A 17,259-nucleotide genomic window follows, 5' to 3' on the forward strand; every position below is an offset into this window, starting at 1 on the left:
ATTGTTGCATCTAGATGGCAGCTTGCTAGCTTTTAAGATCCCAGTCACTACTCACCAAAGTAGGAGGTGGAACAATATTTTGTATAGTATGTTATGCCAATTGAGCTTGATGTCCCCTGCGACCATGGTCCCAAGCCCACAGTTTCAACTACTCGTTCCCTCTGGGTAGCTAGCTGTGACCAAGCAGTGACCACAACCTTGGAGCAGGCTATAATTGATGACAAATTTATTTGAAAGACCACAGCTCAACTTCAGGAAAAATTTCTATTGCTAGAGGGTCACAAATTTCCACCAATTTCAGGCACAGTCAAAGACCCCTCCTCTGTAGCCCCACAGTGCCAAAGCACAGCTCCAAGGCAAAATTCGTGGGACTAGGCTCAGCTGCAGTTCCTTTGCTCTCTGTGACCCATCTGTCCATGTTGTTGATGCAATCCCACCTGACTTCCAATGGCCGGCTCTGGAGTTTGTCTGTGATACCACCCACCTGCAGCACCAAAGATGTGTGCAATTTCAGGTATGTTGGAGTCAGGGGAGTACCTGAGCAGGCTATTACTGATGATGTATTTATATGCAAGACCTGTGACTCAATCTCAGGAAAGATTCCTATTGTTAGAGGGTCACAAATTTCATGCATACTCCAAGCCCCCGCCTCCGGGGCCCCACAGTGCCAAAGCACGGCTCCAGGGCAAAATTTGCCAGATTGCACTCAGCTGCAGTTTCTTTGCTCTCTCTGTGCCCCGTCTGCCTGTGTTGGTGACACAATCCTGCCAGACCAGTCATGGTCGTCTCTGGAGTTTGTCTGTGATACCGCCTACCTGCAGCGCCAAAGCTGCATGCAATTTTAGCTGTGGTGGAGTTGGGGGAGTACCTGCCAGTGACTTGCAGTCCCCTTAACTGTGGCAAAGAAAAGCACGGTGTCTCCCAGTCTGACCTAAGCCTGCTCTGTGATCCGCTGGGAGAGGAGGGAGCTAGACTTTCTGGCACAACAGTGAGATCTCCTCCTGAATTTCAGCAGTGGTGCCTGTGTCCACCTGCACCCAGACCACCCAGACCACCCAAATTACCAACAAAATCAGCTGCTGGAGGCAGGTCTCTGCTGTTGGCCCACTGGAATATTGTAGTGGTCACTGGTAAGCTGCTATAAGTGATCTCGTTCTTGGCTCAGGGATCTCAGGCCACCACCTCCGCCCGGCAGACAGTGACTTTCCCAGAAAGGTTTCCAATGGTCTCTCTCAGGTGCCCATCCATCCTCCGGCAGTAGCTCTTTCCTAAATAATCTCCTTGTGCCTTTCCTCCAATTCTGCTCTTCTGTGTTTGGTGCACTCTGATTCAGTGAGCTGCTCAGAGCACCAAAGTTCCCAATTCAAACTGTTCTACCTAGTTCTTAAAGTCCTTAGATGCTGGGGGAGGGGGCGGGGAATGTGCTGCTCACTGGTGAGACTCCATTTTGAATCTCGGTACAGATTTTTTTTAAAACACATTGGTATGGCTCAGTGTTCTTCAAACCGTGTTCTTCATTTCCTGGAGTTCTGTGGATGTACCAGTAACCATTTCTGGAATGGCAGAGATACTAGGTAACAGAACTGTGGACCCCCTCTCATGGTTTCAATCTAAGTAATTTGTTTTTATTTGCTTAATGTATAAAGGTGTTTTTCAAAATTTTCTTTGGAGAAAAACTTTCCATTATTATCTTCCCTCCCTACCACCTCCAATAGATTTCCACCCTCCAAAAATTAAGTTTGAAGATCTCTGTTATAGAAGTAGGCATTTATCTTCTCCCATGGGTATTAATATGTTACATCACATTGAAGTAGTTGATTCATGCAATGGTAATGTGATGTCAGTAATAAAAAAAATTAATCTCTCAGAATGAAACAGGATGAATAATCATACACATATATGTCCATGTCCTAATTGTAGGAAACTGTGATTAGTACATCATATGGAAAAAAAAAATTTGTATGTATGATTAAATTACATACTTTGAGATTATAAAATTATTCTGGATTATCTGGGTGGGTCTAAGGTAATCATAATGGTCATTATAAGAGGGATTCAAGAGGATTCAAAGTCAGAGGAGAAGGAGATGTGATGACAGAAGCAGAGATTGTAATGATATATGTTGAATATGGATAAAAGTGCCATAAACCAAGGAATACAGGAGGCCACTAGAAGTTCAAAAAGGTAAGGAAATAGGTTCTTCTCTTAGAGTCTCTACAAAGAAATAGTCCTGTTGACACTCTGACATTAACCTAGGTAGACTCATTTCAGACTTCTCAGAATCAGATATGTAAGAGAATAAATTTGTCTTGTTTTAACCTACTAAGAGTGTGGTAATTTACTATAACAGCAAAAGGAATTGAATACAATATTTAAGGCATTTGAAGATCTGTTATGATAGTAATATGACTTTATCGACAAAATGATGTCTGACTCTGAATTCTCTATGGACGTTTCTCATGCAGCTTTTTTTTTTTTTTTTAATTATTCACACACTTATTTCTAAACTACTTTCTTATCATGTGTTAGTTGTTTTCCTAGGTTCCATATTTTACAAATTATTATCCCATAGTCCCAGAATTTGAGGGGGCAGTAGCTGTTAAAAGAGACAGATACTCAAGAAGTAATTATGGTAATGCATTGCATCCTGTAAAAGAAGCACACATAGGAAAACCTAACCCAATCTAGGAAAGTATTGGAAAACTTCATGGAAGCTATGATATATGGGTTGTTATAAAGAATCAGAAGGAATTTTGTGGGAATATTAAGTGTGAATAAGAAATTTAAAGCAGCGGAAGAAGAAAGAACAACATATGACAATATGAAATATTTTAGCCTGTTGAAGCAACTACAAAAACATCAAGTGGAATTTGGGCAATAGAATGTGATCCCAAGGAGGATTGCTAAATGTATTATTAAACTGATGGATGTCTGCAATGGAATGCTACCCACCTGTTATCTTTCACAAATAATTTAAAGATAAGGAAGTCATACATATTAAGTTTTACATGATTGTGAGAGGAATTACTATTCTATTGTATGATAGAATAAAGGCAAGATCGAAAAATACAGATTGTTTTTACTACACGAACACCAATGTTCCTTCTAGTTATTTGCTTATATAATTCTATTAAATGAAAATTTAATTTGTTGTAAATTTCTAAGTCGATAAAAATAAAGCTTTTGAATGTGTCCTAGAAAAAAATGTGCATTTGATAAGAAGGCTTTTGTCATTTATTTATTTATTTAAAAAGACCAATTTTTAGTACATTTTCTTTGTATTATATTGACAAAAAAATTTCAAGTGTTTCTATGCTAGCATATATACAAAGTATCTGGGTTTGTAAAAGTGCTTTTGTTGTTGATTGTTTCTTAGTTTTGTTTTGTTTTCTTTGCCTTGCTTTTCATTAACATGTTCTGGGATGATATAGCTGTAGTCAAGGTCTTTATCTATTTTGTTCTATTCAGGATAACCTCTTACTTTATCTCTGGTAATTTCACAATTCTCAGTCCTTTTTCCACAATTCTTTTAGTGAAGTATGAATGTCTATTATTCACTACTGCTGTTTTTCCTCTGATGTGAAGGCCACCTGTCATTGAAAAGTGTTACCATGCTCCAGTGAGGCAGATGGGATGTTTTTTAAATATATTCTAAGATTTATTTAATAGGTTTGACCTTTCCAGAAATTGTCCTTATCCATCATTATAGTACATAATCAATCATTTCACACTTCATCATCTATAAGACAAGCATTAACAGTAAAAGAAAGGGTTTACATTCTATTTTTCTCAAGACATTTATGTCAAAACATTTTGGACAAACCTGCTAATTAAGAATGGGAAACCCAAAATGTGGACCAGTATGACTATCCTCAAAAAGATCAGGCACTTACTTGAAATTTCTCTAAATCTATATTTTACTTTAGATTTCAGGGATACAAAAAGTGGGCCCAATGATTCTTCTTCAGCTCATTCCTATGTGATTGGTCTATTTGAATAAGTATGCTGTGAATTGTGAGTTTCTAATAAATTCTTCCAGTATCTTGGTTAGCTTAAAAGACAGGTAGTATTTACCTTTTTCCAAATGTATAAAATAAAGAGGTATAAGAATGGCTAGTAAATCAACTACATGTGTGATTAGATGGTCTTGAATATGTAACTTCTTAAAGGTTGGTCTTATTATTTTTTCTGTCACCACAATTCCACTCCATCAGTATAGACTGATGCTCATCTAATTATTGAGTTTGTATTTGAAATAAATGATTTGAAAATGTAAATTTTAATTTGGATATTTTCCCAAATCAAGTATTTGTAAATTACTTCAAATTTTTAAAGGAAAAAATAGATTCATATACTCTTGAAATTGCAAGGACATTTCTTGAGCAATGATATGGTCTCACCTTTCCACTATAATTTATATCAATGTCTATTGGGATAAAAAGTATGTTTTCTCTTAGCTCAATGTATGAGCTCACTAAACATTAGTTGAATTAATAAATGTCAGAAGAACATCTAAGATATCTCTTTTATTCCAATGTGAAACTACTAGAAAACCAGTAGACAAAGAAACAGAGATGACTGTAACATAAAAGATAAGATATAAAATAAAACAAAACTGAAAAAAAAAAAAAACTATTTACTATTCTTAATTATAAAACAAATTCAGTGAGGGGAAGTGTCTGCTGCAGAGGGAATATTTACATGTGTCATTTCTAATATAATTTTGAATAATAGGTACATTTAGCCACGCAAGTCATCAAACTTCAAGTTTAAGGACAGAAGCAATATTCTTGTTAATGATATAATAACCTATATGTGATCATCAAGTAGATAAGACTCAAAGCAGAGCAGACCCCACTCTACTGAGTTTCAAGTAATAAACTCGATGGCACATATCAACAACAACATAGTTTTTAAAAAACCTCCCATGTTCCATATACTGATATTTACAAAGTAATAGCAGTATTTATGGATTTTTTAAATCAGTCTACCTACATAAAGTAAATATTCCTGTATCTTCATTTTTATAAATCAAAGGGCTAAATATTTTAATGTCAAGAAAATATAATGATTTCATGTCCTGTGGATACTTTCATATCTAGATTATTTTTATGAGATGCTGAACAAAATGTACAAGCAATAATAGCAACAATCAGAAAAAAAAAAAAAAAAAACTCATCCAGATGTTTCTTTCTGTACAATTACAAATATTTGAAAACATCTAGATTACCAGAGTTTTCAGTTGCCATGTAATGTGAATTTTATTGTTGTTGGGTGCCATTTAGTCAGCTCCAAGTCATAGTGACCCTATGAAAAACAATGAAACACTGCCTGGTCCTGTGCCATCCTCACAATCCTTGCTATGCTTGAGCCCATCGTTGCTCCCACTGTGTCAATCCAGTTCATTGAGGTTCTTACCCTTTTTCACTGATCCTTTATTTTACCAAGCATGATATCCTTCTCCAGGCAATGGTCCCTTCTGACAACATGATTAAGTAGGTGAGATGAAGTCTGGGCACTTTGGCTTCTAAGGAATGTTCCATCTGCACATCTTCCAAAACAGATTTGTTCACTCATCGCTACCCCATGCACAGCAGTATGAAACATTGCCCAATCCTGTGCCAGCTTCACCATTCTTGCTATACCTGAGCCTTTTGTTGCAGCAACTATGTCTATCCATCTCATTGAGGGACTTCCCCTTCTTTGTTGACCCTCCACTTTACCAAGTATGATATTCTTCTCCAGGGAATGGTTTCTTCTGCAACAAGACCAAAGTAGGTGAGACAAACTCTAGCCATTCTCACTTCCAAGGAGCATTCTGAGATGCACTTCTTCCAGGAAAGATTTGTTAGTCATTTTAGCAGTCCATGGTACTCTTAGAATTTTTCTTCAACACCACAACTCAAAAGCATCAACTCTTCTTTTGTCTTTCTAATCACTATCCAGCTCTCATATGCATTAGAGATGACTGACAATATCATGGCTTGGGTTGGGGCACCTTAGTCTTCAAGGAGACATCTTTGCTCTTCATCACTTAAAAGAGCTCCTTTGCAGCAGATTTGCCCAATGCAATATGCCATCTGATATCTTGACTGCTGCTTCCATTAGTGTTGATTGTAGAGCCAAGTAATATGAAATCGCTGACAACTTCAAGCTTTTCTCTATCCACTATGAAATTGTTTATTGGACCAGTTGTGAGGACTTTTGTTTTCTGTATGTTGAGGTGTATTCCATACTGCAGACTGTAGTCTTTAATCTTCATCAGTAAGTGCTTTAAGTCTTCCTCACTTTCAGCAAGCAAAGTTATGTCATCTGTGTATGGCAGGTTGTTAATGAGTCTTCCTCCAATCCTGATGTCATGTTCTTCATATAATCCAGTTTCTCAAATTATTTCCTCATCATACAAGTTGAATAACTATGGTTAAAGGATACATCATTGACACACTCCCTTCTTGATTTTGAACCATGCAGTATTACCTTGTTATGTTTGAATGACAGCCTCCTGATCTAAGTACAGTTTCCTCATAAGTACAATCAAGTGTTCTGGAATTCTCATTCTTCTCAATGTTAGCCACAATTTGTTATGGTCCACACAATTGAATTCTTCTGCATAGTCAATAAAACATAAGGAAACATCTTTCTGGTATTCTTTGCTTTCAGCTAAGATCCATCTGATGTCAGCAATGATTGTTTCACGTCCTCTTCTGAATCCAGCTTGCATTTCTGGAAGCTCTCTGTCAATATACTGCTACAACCATTTTTGAATTATCTTCAGTAAGATTTTATTTGTGTGTGATATTAATGATATTGTTAGATAATTTTCACATTCTGTGGGATCACCTTTCTTTGGAATGGGTACAAATGTGGATCTCTTCCAGTTGGCTGGCCAGGTAGCTCTTTTCCAAATCTCTTGGCATAACCCAGTGAGTGCCTCCAGCAGGGCATTTGTTTGTTGAAACATCTCGGTAGGTATCCATCAATTCCTGGAGCCTTGTTTTTCACCAATTCCTTCAGTGCAGATTTGATTTCTTCCTTCAGTAACATTGGTTCTTAATCATATGCCACCTCCTGAAATGGATGAACATTGACCAATTCCTTTTGGTACAATGACTCTGTGTATTCCTTCCATCTTCTTTTGATGCTTCCTGCATCATTCAATATTTTGTCCATAAAACCTTCCAATATTGCAACTTGAGGCTTAAATTTTCTCCTCAGTTCTCAAAGAACTGAGGAAATGGTGAGTGTGTTCTTCCGTTTTGGTTCTCTAATTTCAGGTCTTTGCACACTTCATTATAGCAACTGTCTGTCTACATAAGCTGGTCTTTGAAATCATGGAGATCACATGATAGAATTTTGCAAGACCAAAAACTTATTCGTTACAACTGAACAACAATGTAGATGATGGCTATCCGCGTGGACTTCACCAGATGGAATACACAAGAATCAGATTGACTACATGGTCACAAGAGGCAATGGAGAAATTTAATATCTTTGGCCAAAACAAAGACAGGAGCTGATTGTGGAACAGACCATCAAATGTCCATATGCACGTTCATGTTGAAGTTGAAGACAATTGAAACAATGACTTTGGTCTAATATCTAGTAGGTCATATTTCCCATATTTGAAATCATTTATCTTTCCTATGCCTTTACTTTTTATATTACTCTAAGTTACCTTTCAAAATAGCTAAATATTGTTGGTATTATTGTTTCTATTACTAGGAGCTTTGGTGGCATAGTGAGTGTTAACCAAAAGGCTGGTGGTTCAAAACCACCATCCACTCCTCAGAAGGAAGATCAGGCAATCTACTTCCATAGTGATATCACCTCACAAATCCAAGGAGGGGTCACTTTGAGTCAGATCAGACTTGATAGCAGTGAATTGTTGCTATTATTCGTTGCTGACCAGTTAGTTCTAACACACAGTGACCCTGTGTACAACAGAATGAAACACTGCCTGGCCCTGTGCCATCCTCAGAATCATTGCTATGTTTGAGCCCATTGTTACAGCTCCTGTGTCAATACACCTTGTCAAGAATCTTCCTCTTTTTTTGCTGATCCTCAAGTGTATGAAGCATGATGTTCTTATTAAAAAATTAGTCCTCCTGATAATAAGTCCAAAGTACACGAGACAATGTCTCTCCATCCTCACTTTGATGGATCATTATGTCTGTTCTTCTTCCAAGACAGATTAGTTCATTCTTCTGGAAGTTTGTGTTGTAATTAATATTCTTCACCAACACCATAATGCAAAGACAGTCCTTCTTCAGTTTTCCTTATTTACTGTCAGCTTTCTCATGCATATGAGGTGATTGAAAATATCATGGTTTGTGTCAGGTTTGTACCTTAGTCATCAAGGAGACATCCTTACTCCTCAGCACTTGAAAGAGTTCCTTCGCAGCTGACCTGCCCAGTGCTACACGTCATCTAATGTCCTAACTGCTGCTTCCATCGGTGTTGATCGTAGAACCAAGCAATGGGAATTCTTTGATAATGTCAATCTTTTCTCCATTTATCATGATGCTGCTTATTGGTCCAGTTGTGAGGATTTTTGTTTTCCTTATATTGAGATATAATTCATACTGCAGACTGTATTCTTCAATCTTCATCAGTAAGTGCCTCAAGTCATCCTCACTTTCAGCAAAGTTGTATCATCAGCGTATCTCAGATTGTTAATGATTCTTCCAATCCTAATGCCATGTTTTTCTTCCTATAGTCCAGGTTCTCGGATTGTTTGCTCAGCATATAGATTGAATAAGTATGGAGAAAGGATACAGCCTTGACACACTCCTTTCTTGATTTTAAACCATGTAGTGTCCCCTTGTCCTGTTCCAATGACAGCCTCCTGGTCAATGTATAGGTTCCTCATGAGTACAATCAAGTGTTCAGGAATTCCCATTCTTCTCAATGTTATCCATAATTTGTCATGATCCACACAATCAAATGCCTTTGCATAGTCAATCAAACACAAGTAAAATGTCTTCCTGGTATTCTTTGCCTTGAGCCAAGATCCATCTGACAACAGCTATGATATCCTTGTTTCACATCCTCTTCTGAGTTCAGCTTGCACCTTCAATATAGTTCAAGTTGAAGTTGAAGACAATTAAAACAATGAACTTGTTTCTATATAGTCTCTACTTAGTATGATGTTGCTTATTCACCCAGTTGTGAGGATTTTTTTTAAATGTTAGATGTAAGCCATACTAAAGACTCTACTTTAATCTTTATCAGTGAGTGCTTCAAGTCCTCTTCACTTTCAGCAAACAATGCTGTGCCATCTGCATATTCCAAGTTGTTAATGAGTTTCTCTAGTTTTGATGTCATATTGTTGTTCATACAGTCCAGTTTCTCAGATTATTTTTTCTATCTATAGATTGGACAAGTATAGTGCAAGGATACAACCCTGACACTCACCTTTCCCCATTTAAGCCACTGATTATCCATTGTCTTGTTTGAAAAACTACCTCTTAGTCCATGCACAGGTTTTGGCTGAGCACAATTACATGTGGAATTCCCATTCATCTCAAAGCTATCCATAATTTGTTAGGATGCATAGAGTTAAGTATCTTTGCATTGTCAATAAGACACAGGTAAATATCTTTTTGATGTTCTTTGCTTTCAGCCAAGATCCATCTAACATCAGCAATAATATCCTTTGTTCCCCATCTTCTTGTGAATCTGGCAGTTGAATTCTGGCAGTTCCTTGCCAATGTACTGCTCCAGCCATGTTTTTAATTATCTTCAGCAATATTTTACTTATGTGTGATATTAGTGATATTGTTTAATGATTTTCACATTCTGTTGGATCACTGTTCTTTGGAATGGTAGCAAATATGAATTCCTTCCAGTTGGTTAGCCAGGTAGCTGTCTTCCAAATTTTTGGCATAGATGAGTGAGCACTTACAGCAGTGCAATTGTTTGTTGAAGCATGTCAGTTGATATTCTGTCAATTCCTAGAGTCTCTTTTTTTTTTTTTTTGTCAATGCCTTCAGTACACTTTAGACTTCTTCCTTCAATATCATCAGTCCTTAATCATATGCTCCCTCCTGAAATGGTTGATTGTTGACCAATTCATTTTGGTATAGTCACTCTTTGTATTCCTTATATCTTCTGATGCTTATCATGTCATTGAATATTTTGCCCATAGAATCAACCCTTCAACATTGCCACTAATGGCTTTTTTTTTTTTTTTTTCTTCTGTTCTTTTAGCTTGAGTAATACCAAGCTTATTCTTTCCTTTTGGCTTTCTAACTTCAGGTCTTTGTATATGTCATTATAATAATACACTTTGTCTTCAGAGGCTGCCTTTTTAAATCGTCTGTTCAGCTCTTTTACTTCATGATTTCCTACAATCACTTTAGCTGCTCTACATTCAAGAGCGACTTCTAGAGTCTCATCTAACATCAATTTTGGTCTTTTCTTTCTTTCCTGTCTTTTCACTGACCTTTTGTGTTCTTCAGATATGATGTCTTGATGTCACACCCAACTGGCCTAGTATTTGGTCATTAGTGTTCAATGTATCAAGTCTTTTTTTGAAATGGTTGCTCAATTCAGGAGAAGATATTCAAAGTCTTACTTTGGCTCTCATGGACTTGTTTTAATTTCATTCAGCTTCAACTTGAACTTGCATATGATGAATTGGTGCTCTATTCTGCAGTTGTCCCCTGGCCTTGTTCTGACTCATGATGTTGAGTTTCTCCATTGTTTCTGTCCATGGATGTAGTAGATTTTATTCCTGTGTATTCCATCCATTGAGATCTGCATGTATAGTGGTAGCCTTTTATGTTGTTGGAAAACATATTTGCAATGAATAAGTCATTGGTCTTGCAAAATTCTATTATGCAATCTCTAGAGTCATTTTTATCACTAAGGCCACATTTTCCAACTACTGAACGTTATTTATTTACAACTTTTTTATTACAATCACTCATAATTATTAGTGATTCTTGATTGCATGTTTGATTAATTGCAGACTGCAAAAGTTGTTAAAAATCTTTGATTTCTTCATCTTCAGCATCAGTGGTTTATGCATAAATTTGAATGATAATCATATTAAAATGTTTTCCTTGTAGGCATATGGAGATCATGCTATAACTGACTACTTTGTACTTCAGCATAAGACTTTTAAAGTTTTTTTCTGACAACAAATGAGATTCTTTTCCTCTTTAATTTATTATTCCTAACTCAGCAGGCAATATTATTTTATGATTCAAAATGGCCAATACCAGTCCAATTCAGCTCATTAATGCCTAGGATATCATTCTTTATGTATTCTATTTCACATTTTGTGACTTTCAATTTTCCTAGATTCATACTTTGTACATTCCATATTTTAATTACTAATGGAAGTTTGCAGCTGTTTCTTCTCATTTTGAGTCAAGCCACATCAGCAAATAAAGGTCCAGAAAGCTTTACTTCATTTGTGTCATTAAGGTCATCTCTATCTCGGGGTAATAATTCTTCTCCAGTCATATTTTGAATGCCTTCCAATTTGAAGGGCTTATCTTCCACTACTATATCAGATGATTTTCAATTGCTATTCATACTGGCCAAATTTTTGGAAGTAGATTTCCAGGTCCTTCTTCCTAGTCTGTTAGTCTGGAAGTTCTGCTGAAACCTGTCCACCAGGTGACTCTGCTGGTACTTGAAATACTGGTGGCATAACTTCTAGCATCATAGGAACACACAAGCCACATCAGTATGGCAGACTGACAGATGAATGGTGAAGCAAATATTCAAACCAAAAAAATAAACTAAGTGCTATTGAGTCAGGTCCAATTCATAGTGACCCCTTCTTGGGTTTCCGTGGGGTATCACTACGGAAGTAGATTGACTGACTTTCCTTCTGGGGAGTGGCTGGGGGTTTTGAACCACCAGCCTTCTGGTTAGCAGTCAAATATCTTAGGCACTACACCACCAGAGCTCTCAGGAGCAAATATTATATTATTTAAATATTAATTTGCAAAGGTATAATATATTTTTTAATTAAAATAATACAGTTCAGAATTGAAAAAAATATTTAATAAACAATATATTTTCTTATTATTGCATATGAATAGAAAATATCAATAGAAAAATAAAAAAAAAGTGCTATTGCAACTGCTACATTGAGTGTAGACAATTGTCTTCTTTTAAAAGTAGTTTTTACCATGTAAATATGTCCGAAGTATGTCAAATGACTGTAAGATAACAACCTTTACATGAGATGTGTACAATGAAGTAAAAGTAGAACTAATCTGCATAATTTGATAAACTTACAACCTCTTTTAATGTTTTTATTTAATCAGTTTTGATAATATAAAGTGAAGATTTCAAGAAGAACCAGTGCTATGTAGTTTTAGAAAACTGTTAATCCTGATCTTGAAAAAAAAAAATCAAAATAAATTTCACTTATTTTATGGATTCAGATTAATGTTCTCCAGTGTCAAAGATATTTTGTAAAGAAAACAAAAATCCTCATAACTGGATAATAAGAAGCATCATGATAAACAGAGAAAATGCTAAAGTTTAAAGTTGACAACAATTTCATTTTACTGGATTCACAATCAACACCCATGGAGACAGCAGCCAAGAAATCAAATGATGTATGTTGTGTTAGGCAAATCAGGCAAAACAGACCTATTTAAAAGCAAAGATGTCATTTTGAGTACTAAGGTGAGGCTGACCCAAGCTATGGTGTTTTCAATAGCTTCTTATGCATGCAAAAGTTGAACAAAATGAATAAGGAAGCCTGAAGAAGAGTTGATACCTTTTAATTATGGTGCTAGCGAAGAATTTTTAAAGTACCATAGACTGATAGAAGAGTGAACCAGTTTGTCTTGGAAGAAATACAATCATAATGCTACTTAGAAGCAAGGATGGTGAGACTTGGTCTAATTTTCTACTTTGGACATCAAGAAGGACCAGTCCCTGGAGAAGAACATGATTTCTATAACTGCTAACCTCAAATATGTCTCAGCTTAATACAGCTAGGTGGTAAAGAACTAAGACTTAGAGAACCCCTTGTAAGGGAGGTACAATGATTCATACTTAAAAGCCCTAAAGACACAAAGCATTGATTAAATGAGGAGTCAGAGAGTCAGGTAGTAACCCAAACTATCCAACGGATGAGCAAACCAACTATTAGCAACACAAACTATCCAAGAGAATGTGAGCTAACAGCAGCTTTAGTGAAAATAAACCCATTGCCATTGGGTCAAATCCAACTTATCACAGCCCTATACTACAGAGTATAATTGCTCCATGGGGCTTCCAAGGCTGACATTTTTATATAAGCAGACTGTCTCATCTCTCTCCAGTGGACTTGCTGCTAGGTTAAAGCTACTGACATTTAGGTTAGCAGCCAAGCACTTTAACCACTGTGCCACCAGGTCTCCTTTACTCAAAAACCCAATGTCATCGAGTTGATTCTGACTCATAGGGATATCCTATGGATTTCTGAGAGGGTAAATATTTATGGAAGTCTTCCTTCTGTGGAATGGCTGCTGGGTTTGAACCACCAACCTTCTGGTTAGCAGTCAGATACCTTAGGAACTGTGCTACTAGAGCTACAGGTGAACATAAATTATTATAAATATGAACTAAATTTGAATTGGCTCATAATAAAGGAATAAAAACACTATTTCTACTTCTTTTATCTCAACCTTAATAGCTAGAAATTTCTTCATAACTTTAGTATTGGTTTATAGGCTAAATTTAAAAGTCAAATAAGGATAATGCATCAACATTATAAACTTTAATTTTTTTTTTCTAACTAAGGCTGCCTGAATAACCATTGCAAACCCTTGTCACAGGGGTGAATGATATCTTAACTGAATTTCTCTTATCTTTGCAGGACAATGGACTTCTCTATATATATTACATGACATTTCTGGCCCTGGGTTTGTAGTTCTAGTGAGATGATCTTTCAAAGGGATTTGTTAGTCCACAACAAAAATAAAGTGCATAAAGTCCCTGCACAAATTGTTAATTACTGTGCAAACTAGGTGGCTGTGGCTTATTGAAGGAATTGCTCTGTTTTGCCATTCTACTAGGCTAAAAGAGCCAATCCCACTAAGATCGACGGGGACTTTGTTACCATCAAGAAGAGCCAGGAATGGAGCATGCCTTTTGGGCTGGGGTCCTTGAACTGACAACCTCCTAGACCCCAGAGACAAAGAGAGTTATAACACTGAAGATGGCAAAATACCACAAGAGAGACAACTCAGCAAGACCAGCAGTAGCACAAGATGGCAGGAACCATGAGACCAGTGCCAGAGACTACAGTGGGTTCACTGACCCATCAAGCAAGAGAGCTGAGTGCCTTTGAGCAAGAGATTTACTGGTGGAGTGAAGTACCTCTGGGAATATGTCGGCCAGCTAAAGAGCTTAACACTTGCTTGAGCAGGGCAGAGACTGGTGGCAGAGGCCAAATGAAACAACTGCCAACAAGCTTGGCCAAGGAGAAGCTAAGAGCTGGTGGTTTAGTTGAAAGTTGTTCTGATTGACAAACTATGTCCTCGGTCCTGAGTTGTTTTCTCTTACTTCCAAGTTAATCCTGATCCTGAAATGTAACCTGTCACTCTTTAATGAATCCCATAATTATAAGTATGGTCTGTGAACTCTTTGTGGCCATTTCAATGAACTATTGAGCCTGCCAGAGAAGCAGAGAATGCCATGAGAAGGATGACTGGTGTCAGAAAGGGTGAAAAAGTTGGAAAGGGAAGGTATGGAGATATGTTTGACTTTCACCTCATAGAATTTAGCCTTGGGTTGATCTTGATTCTTCTCTCTCCCCTCCTTGTCTCCTCAGAATCTTGGTTGATGGCTAACAGTTTAAATGCACTTATAATTTTTTAACAGCAGACTTGATTCTCACTATCAATATTTCTAATTCATTTTAATTTTTTATTTAAATTTTAAAGAATTAGGCCTGATTGCTTGAGAAATAGTGAATATGTCCAACATAGCTATTCTTCTAAGATGGCACACCAGTAATCTGGGATAGTTCAGAACAACTGAAGACAAATTCCAACTCTAATAGAATCATTGCCACATTCTGGAACATCATTGGAATATTCTCCTGAATGTGATATCAAAGGGAGCTAATAATTTTGAGTACATAATATTCAGGCAGACACTTTCTGTTTGGGATTCAGGATGGGGTAGAGTGAAGAGTAGAAGCAGAGAGAACTTGGTTCATATTCCAATACTATTAACTAAAATGAGGTACTCAATGTCTCCAATCTCAGAAATATCCCTTCTTTAAAAAGAATGTAATTTGTCTTCTGCAGGACTACTGAAAGGATTAAATTAGATCCTCCACTGAAATACCAAAGACATAGTGGCTATTTTACCAAGTAGTAGAAAATGTAAGTGTGCTTATGGCTGAATTTGTAAGAAATGCTATTCCTGAAGTAATATATGGATTCAAATCTTAGAAAACAAAAATACATTTCAATTCAGATATCCATACTAACTCAATTTAAAATACATAAAGACATTTCTTAAGATAGAAATATTTCATTTTTGATTATATAAAATTTAAAATAAACAACTTAGAGGTAATGTTCTAGTTTTAAATATAGCAATTTCTTTATTGTTCCAAAACTTCAAATATTTTATCAAAATACATTTGAAAATTGCATATAAGAGCTCATGCTGTACTTGTACTTTTTTATTTTAAATCAGACTTTTCAAAACTGTTTTTGCACAAATAGCTCAGTTACACCCACAAATCACTGAATCTATTTAGCATCTTTTGAAGAGGTGTAATTTTTTGAAAAATGTGACATTTGTTTTTGTGCCAGTGCATTTGTCAACATTAGTGTAATTAGCTCAAGTTTCATCGACTAGCTGGTGCAATCTGTTCAGAAAGCAACTTTGAATTTTGAATAGTCTTACAGACTCCAGCTAGAGTTTAAGCCTATGACATTTGATTTTAGTTATTACATGTGAAAAAGAAAGAATACTTTTTCATCAAGTCAGCATGATTAAAAAGATCAGATTGGACAGTACAGAAAGAAACATCAGAATCTTTGAACTTTCCACAGAAATTTAGGAACATATTTAAAATAATCTCTCTGAAATCTCCAGTTACTTGAAATAAAATAATTATTTTATTACATAAGCAAATGATTACACAATGTATTAAAGCATGGATTATAAATGGAAAAATAATCCAATTTTACAGAAGGCATAGAAAAGAACAAAAATGCTACTTATTATATTTCTTTCTGATAGGATTTTTTCTCCTTCACATGGCAGCAGCAGAAAAGTCTTAGGAAAACATTAAATAGTTATTTTATCAAAATTTTTTGAGATGAGTAAAAGTAAGATTTTACTTACTTACATTCTTAGGCACGTATATACAGTCACACATATGATGTGAATCCAGGCAACATTGACAGCATATGTGTACATGGTCTCAACTCCCATACAATGTATTATATTAAAAATCTGAAGTACATGCAATGGTCTGTAATAACAAAAGTGTAGTTCTCTGTGATGTACATGAAAGCATTATTATTATTGTTACTATATTATTATATTGAAGATGTTTTAATATATCTGGAATTGTTTGTTTCTTTCTTTTTTATTTGTTGTCATTTGGGTGAAGATTTACAGAGCAAATTCACTTTCCATACAGCAGTTCACATATACTTTGTCCCATGCCATTGACCACAGTTTATCACAATGCAACAGCTCCCCTCCCACTTCTTCCCCATAGTTACCTCTTCCCAGTGACCATCCCTCCATACTCTCCTGCCCCCGAGCTGTCTCCCTGTGCATAAGCAGCCCTTCCTTCTCACATGAATGTTCTCTCCAGGACGTGTGTCTACTTGAGGTAAATGTTTAACTCACATGCCTGTACATTGTTCAGCTGGAAACCACAGGTGTGGGTTCAATTCCAAACCTGAAGGGCAGCTTGGGGCCATAGTCTCAGTGGTTCCATCAGGCTCTATTAGACCAGCAAACCTGGTCCCCATTTTCTTTTATTTTTTCCTCCAAATGATTTTGAGTTTTCTTCCACATTGTTCTTCCTCTCTATCCAGTATCTCCTACATCCCTTCCAAGTGGATGACAGTGGTAGCCAGGCACCATCTAATTCTTCTGGTCTCATAGTTGTACAGGTTGCAGATCGGATGGTGTACCAGTCACTAGGACTGACTGTTTCCATTAATTTTGTTTTTTTTCTTTCTTCTTTGCTCTTGACGAGGAGAGACCCATCATTGCATCTAGATGGCAGCTTGCTAGCTTTTAAGATCCCAGTCGCTACTC

The sequence above is a fragment of the Orycteropus afer genome, unplaced genomic scaffold (assembly GCF_000298275.1).
Source record: "Orycteropus afer afer isolate SDZICR_OR568_19922 unplaced genomic scaffold, OryAfe1.0 scaffold00126, whole genome shotgun sequence".
Taxonomy (NCBI): Eukaryota; Metazoa; Chordata; class Mammalia; order Tubulidentata; family Orycteropodidae; genus Orycteropus; species Orycteropus afer.